Source organism: Octopus bimaculoides, chromosome 2 (assembly GCF_046866305.1).
Source record: "Octopus bimaculoides isolate indiv1 chromosome 2, ASM4686630v1, whole genome shotgun sequence".
In the NCBI taxonomy this organism is placed as follows: domain Eukaryota; kingdom Metazoa; phylum Mollusca; class Cephalopoda; order Octopoda; family Octopodidae; genus Octopus; species Octopus bimaculoides.
Genome location: NC_142929.1, coordinates 161,098,847 through 161,110,180, shown reverse-complemented (window position 1 = coordinate 161,110,180; position 11,334 = coordinate 161,098,847). Strand labels below are relative to the sequence as shown.

At 32.6% G+C, this 11,334-nt stretch overlaps 1 pseudogene; it reads right to left on the bottom strand.

The window, feature by feature from the left end:
* Positions 1-1,160: 1,160 nt before the first annotated feature.
* LOC128247204 (5S ribosomal RNA) lies at positions 1,161-1,294 on the bottom strand (annotated as a pseudogene).
* Between the last annotated feature and the right edge of the window lie 10,040 nt (positions 1,295-11,334).

Sequence of the window (11,334 nt, the reverse complement as noted above, 5' to 3'; positions counted from 1 at the left end):
TACACACATACATATATATATACATATATACGAGAGGCTTCTTTCAGTTTCCGTCCACCAAATCCACTCACAAGGCATTGGTCGGCCCGAAGCTATAGTAGAAGACACTTGCCCAAGATGCCACGCAGTGGGACTGAACCCGGGACCATGTGGTTGGTCAGCAAGCTACTTACCACACAGCCACTCGTATGGAATTTAGAAAAATACATGAAATTGTGATGTACCTGATTCAACTCGTTTTGACGTACGTAGAACAGTTTCAGAATATAAATAAGGTTTAATACACGTAGAATTCAAAAAGGTAGTATTTATAAGTATGAACGAAGAGAAAAATGTATTAATCCATAAATATACATCAGAAGATTAGGCCTACAATTTTCTGATTTACTATATTAAAATCATTGGAGTGTGGTTGACATCGGACGAATTCTAATTGTATCAATTAGCAGCGTGTTTTTAAGTTTCAAATGAAATTCAACCGAAGCAAAATTTACTTATCAACCTTACGGGAGCTATAAGATAATGTAGGTATCTTGTATATATTTCACTATTCCGGCTTTCCTATGTTTCTAGGCAAGTGAATATGCTAGCTGTAGGTACAAAGCTACATACCACGTGAAGGGCAAAGGAAATTACATCGAGAAAAATTTCACTGGTATACAATTTATCATCTCCCATTGGATGAAAGGCTCAATTGTCATCGGCTGGTTTATGATTCAAGGAATAAATGATAATAATATTTTCCTTCTATATGTTCTTAAGAATGTTTTGGCGCTTTAGATTAAACCAACGAATACAGAAATATATAACCTTACATACATACATAACCACATTATCAACATCGTGATAAATCCGGACATAATTTCAATATCATAAAGCCCATGTGTTGGTTGTATATATTTGTGTGTGTGTTTGTGTGTATGTGTGTGTGTGTGTGTATGTGTGTGTGCGTGTATGTATATATATATATATATATATATATATATATATATATATATATATATATATATATATATATATATATGATATTTATCTCACACCATATGGAGTACTTGTTGATTTTTCCATTATGGAACATTTGGATATTTGAAAGCCTCCGCTTGCATTTACTGTGAAGTTAATTGTGTACTCTGTGTGTTTCTCTCTAACCTTTTTTTTAACGTTTACAGCACCTAGGTTTCCCAAGCGGTCACCCATATAAGTACTAACCAGGCTCGACGTTGCTTAACTTCGGATCATCGGACGAGGATCATCGGACGAGAACCGGTGTTTTCAAAGTGATATGGCCATAAACCGGCCATATCTCTAACTATTATAAATGCACATGCTCATGCATACATCGATTGGACTGAATGCAAATACTAAGGTCTCTTGTTGTTTTTAACAGTTTGATACTTGCCGAAAGGAATTGATATTTCGGCTAGAAATCTCTGGGTGACTGCGTTTCACAATGGTTTTGAGGTATTTTGAAGTTAACCAACATTATTAACCGGTAAAAGCCAATACGATACCCGCTAGGGTTGTATATCCCTATCAACCAAATTCGGAAATTTACCTTTCATAACACTCATATATATATATATATATATATATATATATATATATATATATATATATATATATATCTTACTCAAAGAAATTCCAACTTTGATTTTCACGTTTTATTTACAATCTTGTAATAATATAATATAAGGTAATATAATATAATGAAACGATAGAATATTGAATTTACATTCTGATTGAACTAGGACTTTCATGCATCTTCAGGTTCATATAGTAGTGCTGACAGTTATGTTTTTAGAATTTTCAAACGTGTGTTTTAAATACATTTGTATCGGCTCCAGAATGTTAAGTTTGGTAAACAGTATTCTGAATAATTAGTGTGTGCATTTACTAAATTACGTAAGTTGATTGGTGTTTGATTTAGGTATCACGGTTTGTTGAACATGTCAAGAGACATGTATTTTAACTCTGTCCAAAGCAGTAATTATTTGGCTATATTTAAAAAAATGTAACTAACATTTCTCAGGGATTTTTGCATTTCAATTATCATCATCACCATTATCACCCCTTTTATTACTGTTGTCGTTGTGGTGGTGGTGGTGGTGCTAGAAGTAGATGTGGTAATAGAACTTTAAATCCTAAATAAAATTATTTTTACTTACTTTTCTCTTGAGTAGCTAGCATTTTCCTGCTATTGTCTTCATGGGAACCTTCAATATTGCTGTTGTTGGTAGTGGTAATGGTTGTAGCAGTATAAATAGCACCTCTGTTACTGTTTATTTAGCTTGGATTAGAATTTATTAGTAAAGTTTGATTTTTCCTCGATTTCACTTGGACTGTGTAGTCTGTGTAATGGAAATATTATATATATCTTTTCCACCAACATGTTGCTAGATGGATACTCAAAGGTATCTGACGGACATCTGGGTCTCTAATTTGCTGTCGGCGCACACGTCAACGTTCTAATATTATATTTCCAGTCTGACGCGCATATAGTTCTTCACAATTCGGGAATTTGAAGCAGTAAATTACATTTCTGGTTTTGCAGTTCATATTTGCGGCTATGAATATTTTTCCGGTTTTTGTGTTCTTATATTAGCCGGTATGTAAGAATTGGCATGTACCACATCGACTATCATTGCATTTAGATGCAGTGAATGATTGGTCTTTACTGCTAAGGTCAAACTTTGCCTTTGTTAATAATATTTCAAGTTTTTAATAATATTTTCAAGTCTTTTACTAAGAACCATAGCTCGATCTGTGATTATATCTTTTAATTCATTAATTTGAGCAATAATTGGTAGGTTTGCTTCGGCAATGTTGACAATATTCTGATGACATGGGTTGTGTGTGGCTATAAATGGTATGACTTGTTCTTATTTGTGTGTGTGCGTATATCATAAATCCCAGGACGAAGACTTATTTTATATTCCAGGAAAGTATTTTGGGTATGTGTATATATATATATATATATATATATATATATATATAAGATATATGATATGCGCATATTATTCCCTTTGGAGGCAGTATAGTGTTAACAGAGTGCTCATTCCGTATCTGAATGTCTTAGGTTATAAAATCGTTAGTACCATACATGTGACAGTTAGAATATAAATTAGTCTGGTTACTAATCTTCTCACAGTCATGGGATATGAAATACGGAACTTACTACTGCTCTGACAGTCTTAAGTTATAAAAAATGTATTATTACCACACATCTGACAGTGTTGCAATATAAAATATTGTTATTACTACGTGTAATATATTCCTGAAATTTTGCTGAATTTTTATGTGTTGTGTTCTTAAACTAACTACCATTAAAGCGATTTATTACTTATTATTTGGAGGTTTGCTGTAATACAAAAAGCATATTTAGTATAGATATTCCTTTACATGGTCACACCTAATGGTATTTATTCACTCAAAGCTTCCGTATGTGTCAGTCATCCAAGGTAGTCAAGCACTCGTAAAATCATGCTTTGCCAGATAGAACTGAAAGACAGAATCGTATCAGGACTTTTTACCGATCTTGCTACAATACCAGCCTGTCTCCACTGCATATCACCATTGATTTTCTCAAAAATTAAACTAGTTAAAAGTTTATATTTTCCAGTCTTTCTTCATACGTTTTGGTTCATTCTTCTATAATTCTATGTCATGATCATGCTTTGGTTCACTATATGGTCTAAATGAGCATCCACATAATTGGTGTTCGTTCAATGCAGGAGACACTTTGCATTATTTCCCTACTTATTCTTTGCACCTTCTAATTCTGCAGCATATAAATAGGCCCTGGAATTGCGTTAATTTTGTTCATTTGTTTTACTAGTTACTTAATGATTATACGTTCAAAATTTCAAATTTCAGCAAAACATCGTTATACGAGTAAATCTTCTGCGAAACAGAATAACACAGAAGCAATATTCAGCTTTGCATATATACTAGAAAAAAATCTGTATTGAACGGATATCAACTCATGTTTTAGAGAGTGAAACCCACGAATGAATCACTTTTTATGTGTAGTCTTTGTATAAACAAATCTTAGTTCGTCAATAACCTTAGTTTATGATATACTCATAGGTTGAAACGTAGCGCGTATGAAAGATTTAGAAAGTTCTGTGATATGTTAAAGAGAGGATAAGGTATCCGAATACTCGAGACCTGGCACAAATGACTGAAATGCAGTTAATTTTATAACAATCACTAGTTGGCGTCGGGCAGAACAGAGATTGTAAACTGAGAATAAGCTTTTTAAAATGATCTGGGAAAATGGAATGAAGGTCACTCTATTTGATACAATACCTGTGGTTAAAAATCAATATATCAATTCCTTTGTGGATAAGTGGAAAGAAGAGACAAAAGACGAGAACTACTCACAAGTTGAAACATATCTCTCAATGGAATGCCAGCTGATAAAGAGATGATAATCGAAATGATATACTTCATGGAAGTTGTAGTATACTAACGAGTGTGTTTGCTATATCTGGATATCATTTCTAAAAGAATTGCATTATTCTTGTTCGTAAGTGCACATAGATACTGTATTTCACTGTGCTTCAAAATTAAAATAAATATTTGTATTTTAATCCTAGGTAAACGAACAAGAATTACATCGATCCTTATATACTGGTGGCCCAGCTCTGTGAACTACACATATATATGCTTGCACAACAGCACGCACGTAACACATTCAATCTTATATGAGTGTGGATATATACATATGTGCGTGTGTGCATGTATATATGTCTCTGTGGAAGACATTAGCTTCTCAGCCACACGGTTCAACGTTCAGTCCCACTACGTGGTAGTTTGGGAAAGTGTCTTCTCCGATAACCTCGGGGCGACCAAAAGGTTGGAAATTGATTTGATTGAAGGAAACGAAAAGAATCTTGTAGTATATCCATCCATCCATCCATCCATCCGTCCATAGATACATACATAATGCATACATATATACGTAGATACACATACACACAGTCACATAAATGTGTGTATGTATGCGTATATTTGTATCTGTGTGTTCTCACCTCAACGCCTGACAGCCACTGTTGTTTTATTTGCGCTTTAGCAACTTAATGGTCCGATAAAAAAAAAAATCGGTAGAATAAGTACGTAGCATGAAAAATATTACTCAAATATGACTCTGTCAATTTTTCGGATCAAAAACTTTTAAGTTGGACTCCCAGCATGATAGCAGTCCGACGACTGAAAAGAAAAAAAAAATATAGAAGATAGAATATTCATATGATGCATTACATGAGATTCGCTGAAGTGCAACAGAAGTGGTGTGTTATGTGATATTATTTCTTGGTCCCCGTGATGGTAATATTGTTGATGTAGGGGCGTGTGTTTCATCTTCGGCGAGAACATTTAACGATATATATATATATATATACACACACACATAAGGCAAACATACACACACACACACACACACACACACACACACACACACACACATATATATATATATACATATAATTCGTTTACAATAGAACTCAAAATAGATAAAGCAATAAACAACAGCAGGTAAATATTGGGTTAAAATCCTTTTGGGATTGACAAATCGAAGGCTGATTGTTGGACACAAACCCATTTCTTAGTGAAACTGATAGACCTAGAAGCATATTATCGCAATCATTTGAAAACATTTACCTTTTAGGAACTTTATTATTACCAATGGGAATTGTTTGTACTTATATACAGTGATCAGTAGACAGGGTTATGCTAGAGGGCGAGAATTTAACCAATAAGATATTAACGTAGAACATATAAAGTGGAATCGTCACAATATTTAGGACGCTAGTTTTTCACGAGATAAAAAAGAAAAAATGCACAGAAAGACAGAGAGAGAGGAAGAGAGAGAAGTGTGAGAGACAGAGAGAGGGGAGAGAGATGGCGAAAGATAGAGAGAGAAAGATAGATAAAGAGAGAGAGAGAGAAAGAGAGAGAAAGAGAGAGAGAGAGAGAGAGAGAGAGAGAGAGAGAGAGAGAGAGAGAGAGAGAGAGAGAGAGAGAGAGAGAGAGAGAGAGAGAGAAGCTAGAAATGCTCTTTAATCAAGGCAGTCAAAATCAGAGGAAAGAAGTGGATATTTATTAAACCGTCTGAAAAATATGTGTTACTGTGACGTATGTGTATAGAGGTATGCTCCTATGAAAATATAATTGCATTTGTTAGTGAGAGTAGGGCCTGAATGTGTGTATATATTCGTGCGCACGTGTGTGGTGTGCGTTTAGATTATGTGCGAAAGATGTTTCTGCTGCAGTGTAGTTAGTTAAAGTTCCATAAAATGCATTACTACAACTGACATGGCAGCCTAATATGTGTTGTGAGCGAAAGACGAGCGTAAACGAAAATAGATACATACATACAACGATAGAGAAAAAAAATGGCATAATGCAAAATAAAGAACTAATCTTTTGTAAACAATTATACATTTCACTGGAGGCACTTTTATCTTATGTGTTTACAAATTTGTTAAACGAATATAATTTGGATTGATGGAGGAAATAAAGGAAAATAAACATTTAGAAATTATTTATTTTTGAAAAAAAATTCATGCACCAAACTAGGAACAATCTACTTTAGGGGGATGATTTGAAACAGAATTCGTTATTTATAAAAAATAGCCCAATAAATATATAAACAAATCAATTGCCAAAAAACGTGAATTGCATTTTTTTCTTCAATGTAACACATGAAGTGCTTGTGGTGATAGTATATTGTACGTGACATTCGATTATTCTGTTAAATAGCAAGAAAGAAATTAAACTGAAAGTTAATGATAAATATTTTTTAAAAAAATGAAAGGATCAATGACACAAGGTACTACATGTATTAACATATTTTACAGGCGTGGGATTGCAGTGATGAATATATTTAGAGTATACTTGTTCATAAGGATTTTGTAGCATGAATATTCATTCTGACTTCAAATCTCAAGCAAATTTGTAGATTTTGTTTCTGAGCAAAATTCAGGTCTGTTTTAGTGAAGTTCTGAATTACATAGCCGAGTGACCAGCTAGAAATAGCAATCAAATATTTCCTAAATCCCACACTATCACCTTCAAAATTATAATACTTAATTCTGCACGCAGCAGTAGCGTATCAGGTACTTGAAAATTTAAAAACAACGAAGAAGATGACACAGGCTTAAAAGATATATATTCAATTTTGTCGCTGCACACATCCACGTTAACCCCCCCCCCCCCAATCATTTCTATTATCAGTTAAATCCTGCAGTCTCATGAATGTGGCTGTAAAATTACTGTATGGATGAAAAATACTGATCAACTTTTCAGGCCATGCATTTGAGATTTGTATCATTTATATCCGGTTCGAAGATATTTATGCCGATGGGAACAAGAACCGCAAAAGAAAAACATGGGATAGGGTAATTCCATCCAAATGCTTCAAAATAGACTAAGAATATACGCGGTGTTAAAATGACTAGTTAGTTAAACCTTTTAGTAAAAAGTAAGAATATCAATTTCGTAATATGTTCACGTACTGTTAGAAATATCCAAGGCACTCAGGAAGTTCCTACATATTAAAGACGTAGGTTGGCAAAATGAAGCAGAGTTGGATGGTGTAGACATTGTCAAGTTCTGGGGAGGGAGAGGAAGAAAAAGGCGAGCAAATTGGAAGTTGTAAAATATCAGGCATAGTACGTGGAGAGCAACAATGTGATAAAACTAAAATGCTGAATAAACCGATTACTGCTTGAAGGTTTGACAATTAAATATTAAACATTATACTGCAAATTCAGTCCAGATATTTCTGCTTATGTGATTTGAACTGAAGTGCGACGTATGATGCACACACATCACATAATTTAATGTATTAATTGGAAGTGGAATATTTTGAAGGCGCAGTGGAAACAGTATACTTTTTGTTATAGAAACTTAGTGATATGACAACTAATATAAGATGTTATGAAATTATCATTCAGAAAGTTGCAGAAGGTCCGCCAGCAGTTTTAGTTGAGCATTTGAAGCTGCTATTGCAGATAGGTTTCTTGACAAATGCAAGAACTACAATAATATAGTATGCAAAATTAATGTATAAAAATAATAATAGAGAAAGCAGTAACAGTAAAAGGTATTTGGGTTTTGTGTTCCACTGTACGATGATTGCTAGCGTAAGCCATAAATTGACAGACAACATGAAAGATGTTTCATGTTACTCACACATTGAGCAACCCGCATTAAATATTCTCCAGAACAAATATACACACACTCACACTTATGTGTATATATATATATATATATATATATATATATATATATATATATATATATATATATATATATATATACATATACCTATGTACATATATAAATTCAAAAAGGGATAAAACTCTTTTACAAGAATTTTATCAAGGAGCCATAGTGTAAACAAATTCATAAGGGAAAATTTCTATTCCCAAGAATATAATTATACGTTTATACGTTTATTATATAAATGCCCCTTATATAAATATGTATATATATATATATATATATATATATATATATATATATATATATATATACACACACACACATATATATATATATATATATATATATATATATATATATATTGATATATAATTTGTATATATATTTGTGTGTGTATGCGTATTTATATGCAAGTATGTACGAATCTATTAATGTATGCATATACGTATGTATATATGTATGCATATATGTATACATTCTTCGGATATTACAAATGTAGTGATCAAAGAAATGCTAATTTTCCATGTGTTTGCCAATAATGTATTTGGAAGGAGCCCAAATATCTCCGTCCACAGAAAAGTTAACAAATTACCAAAACCCAAACCAAAACAAAGGCGCTAAATTATTTCGCGTGTTCTGAGTACAGGTGAATTCCGATTATTGAAATCTCTTTATTTCATAGAGAAATTATTTTGTCATTTGAAATATCTTCAAAACGAAATATTGACGTTAAATATTAGTTTTAAAGAAGTTTACCTTGTTGATTTGTCTGCCGTTTTCAATCATAAATTATTAACTGTGTATTTTGGCACTAAATCAATATTTGTAGGAAGAAAAGAAAAATACTCCATTGTAAAAAGAGTAAAGATTTGGAATAGACGTGTTGTAGTAATTAGATACAGACGCCTTTTACTGTACATGAATTTACTTTAGTTTATATTGCACTCGGGTTAACTTCATATAAAAAAAAAATTCCTCATTAAACACTGAAAATAATTACTGCGTGTTGTTTGCTTACAATACACACACACATACACAAAGGAAAACAACACACACAACCGACCCATGCATACATATACATGTTTATATATACACACATATGTACATATATGTGGCTGAGAACGGCATTCCGTCCGTGTCTACGGACTGAGTTCACATTTCCCTGGGATAGACTTTACTTTTCATCCTTTCACGGTTGATAAAAAAGTACCAGTTGATCAGTGTGGTTGATGCAATCAACAGTATTCCAGCCCTGAAGTTTCTGGCCTTGTGCCAAACTTTGAAACCATATTTCCTATGGCTGAGAAGCCAGTTAAGTGACTCAGCGGCCGAGTAAAGAACTTTACTTTGCAGGCAATTGTGCCTGATTTCATAGCACATACAGCATACCTTATCAATTCAATTGTAGTCTAGCTTTGAATTCATAAATTGCCTGTAAGGTAACTTTGCCAAGTGGACATTTCGCAGAAATGCAGGGTGTCCCAGAAATTTAAATATTTATTTCAATGAAATAGGACAAATTTAAAAAAAGATAATTCACAGAATTTTTCGTTTATTATTTAATTATGATACCAGAGTCAATTGATTAATAAATCTAACATCAAAACATTATTGGACATTTTCAACATGCGCTCCGTCTGTCTCCTTGTAAATTTTAAATCTATAAAACACATTTTGAAGCATTTCAGGACCTATCTTCAGCACTGCAATCTGAATATGTTCTTTAAGTTCAGTTAAACTCTCGCTCCATTCTGGGGAATAATATAGAGAAAATGATTGCAGCCAAATTAAAAACATAAGCCGGATCGAACAGGAATGAAAACCAAATTATAAATAAAAGTATAAATATTGTAAAATTATGAAAAAAAAATCTCATAAAAAATTATGAACTTAAATAAAAGTGAGTTTTAAAGAAAACGTCCGATTTCGCTGAAATAAATAGTTCTGGGACATCCTGTACTTTTAATCAAGTTCCTTACTTGCTCCATGGCACAGTAAGAAAAAAGAAATAATTGTTGCCTCCTGTTGTTTCACTTCATATATTTCGTAGGCGACTACTTATGATTGACTAGATACTGTCAAATTCATCAGAAATACACAGGTATTTAGGGTACTCACCTGTAAACGCCCTGAAACTACTGCAAAGCATTTGGTCACGCTATACTAAATGCATATAACTAATGCACTGTCAAGAAATTTATCGTTTCAATTGAGACTGTCGCGGCGTAATTTATCGCCAGAAATTTGGCTGACACTTAGTGATTTTAACATTTCGAAGACTATATACTTGATTGTGATTAGATGCGAGCAATAGAGAGGTAGATATGTATGTATGTATGTATGTATATATGTATGTATGTATGTATGTATGTACGTACGTATGTATGTATATATGTATGTATGTCTGTATGTATGTACGTATGTATGTATGTATGTATGTATGTATGTATGTATGAATGTAGGTAGGTAGGTAGGTAGGCAGGTAGGTACTTAGCTAATTAGCTAGCTAGCTAGATAGATTATATGAATATTTGCAAGACTAGTTTAGAAGTGCAGCATACAACATAAGAAAAACTGAGAAGGTGAATGAAATAGCTGGTAGATTTATTTCCTTATATAAATTGGATACTAGCCATATAATGTTTCGGGAAAATTTCAAAGAGAGTATAGTAAACCTAGCAATCTGGGAGGGATATTGTAAGGCCTATAGCAGAATTCTCTGTTGTTTATGTACATTTTATTTTTTCTATTTGAAAAGTGGAAGAATTGTTTAAATATCAAATGTTAATTTTGAACTTTAATATTTTTAAACTGGATAATAATAATAATAATAATAATAATAATAATAATAATAATAATAATAATAATAATAATAATAATAATAATAATAACAATAATAATGATAATAATAATAATAATAATAATAATAATAACGACGACGAAGACGATGATGATGATGATGATAATGATAATAATAATAAATGCCCTGATCTTAACCGATTGGAAGTGTTATCATGTGGATTGTTCTGTCTTGGTATAAAAGATGGGCTACAACAAACCTTCTGCTCAATATCACAGATTTGCTTCTCAGCTGTTTGACCTTAA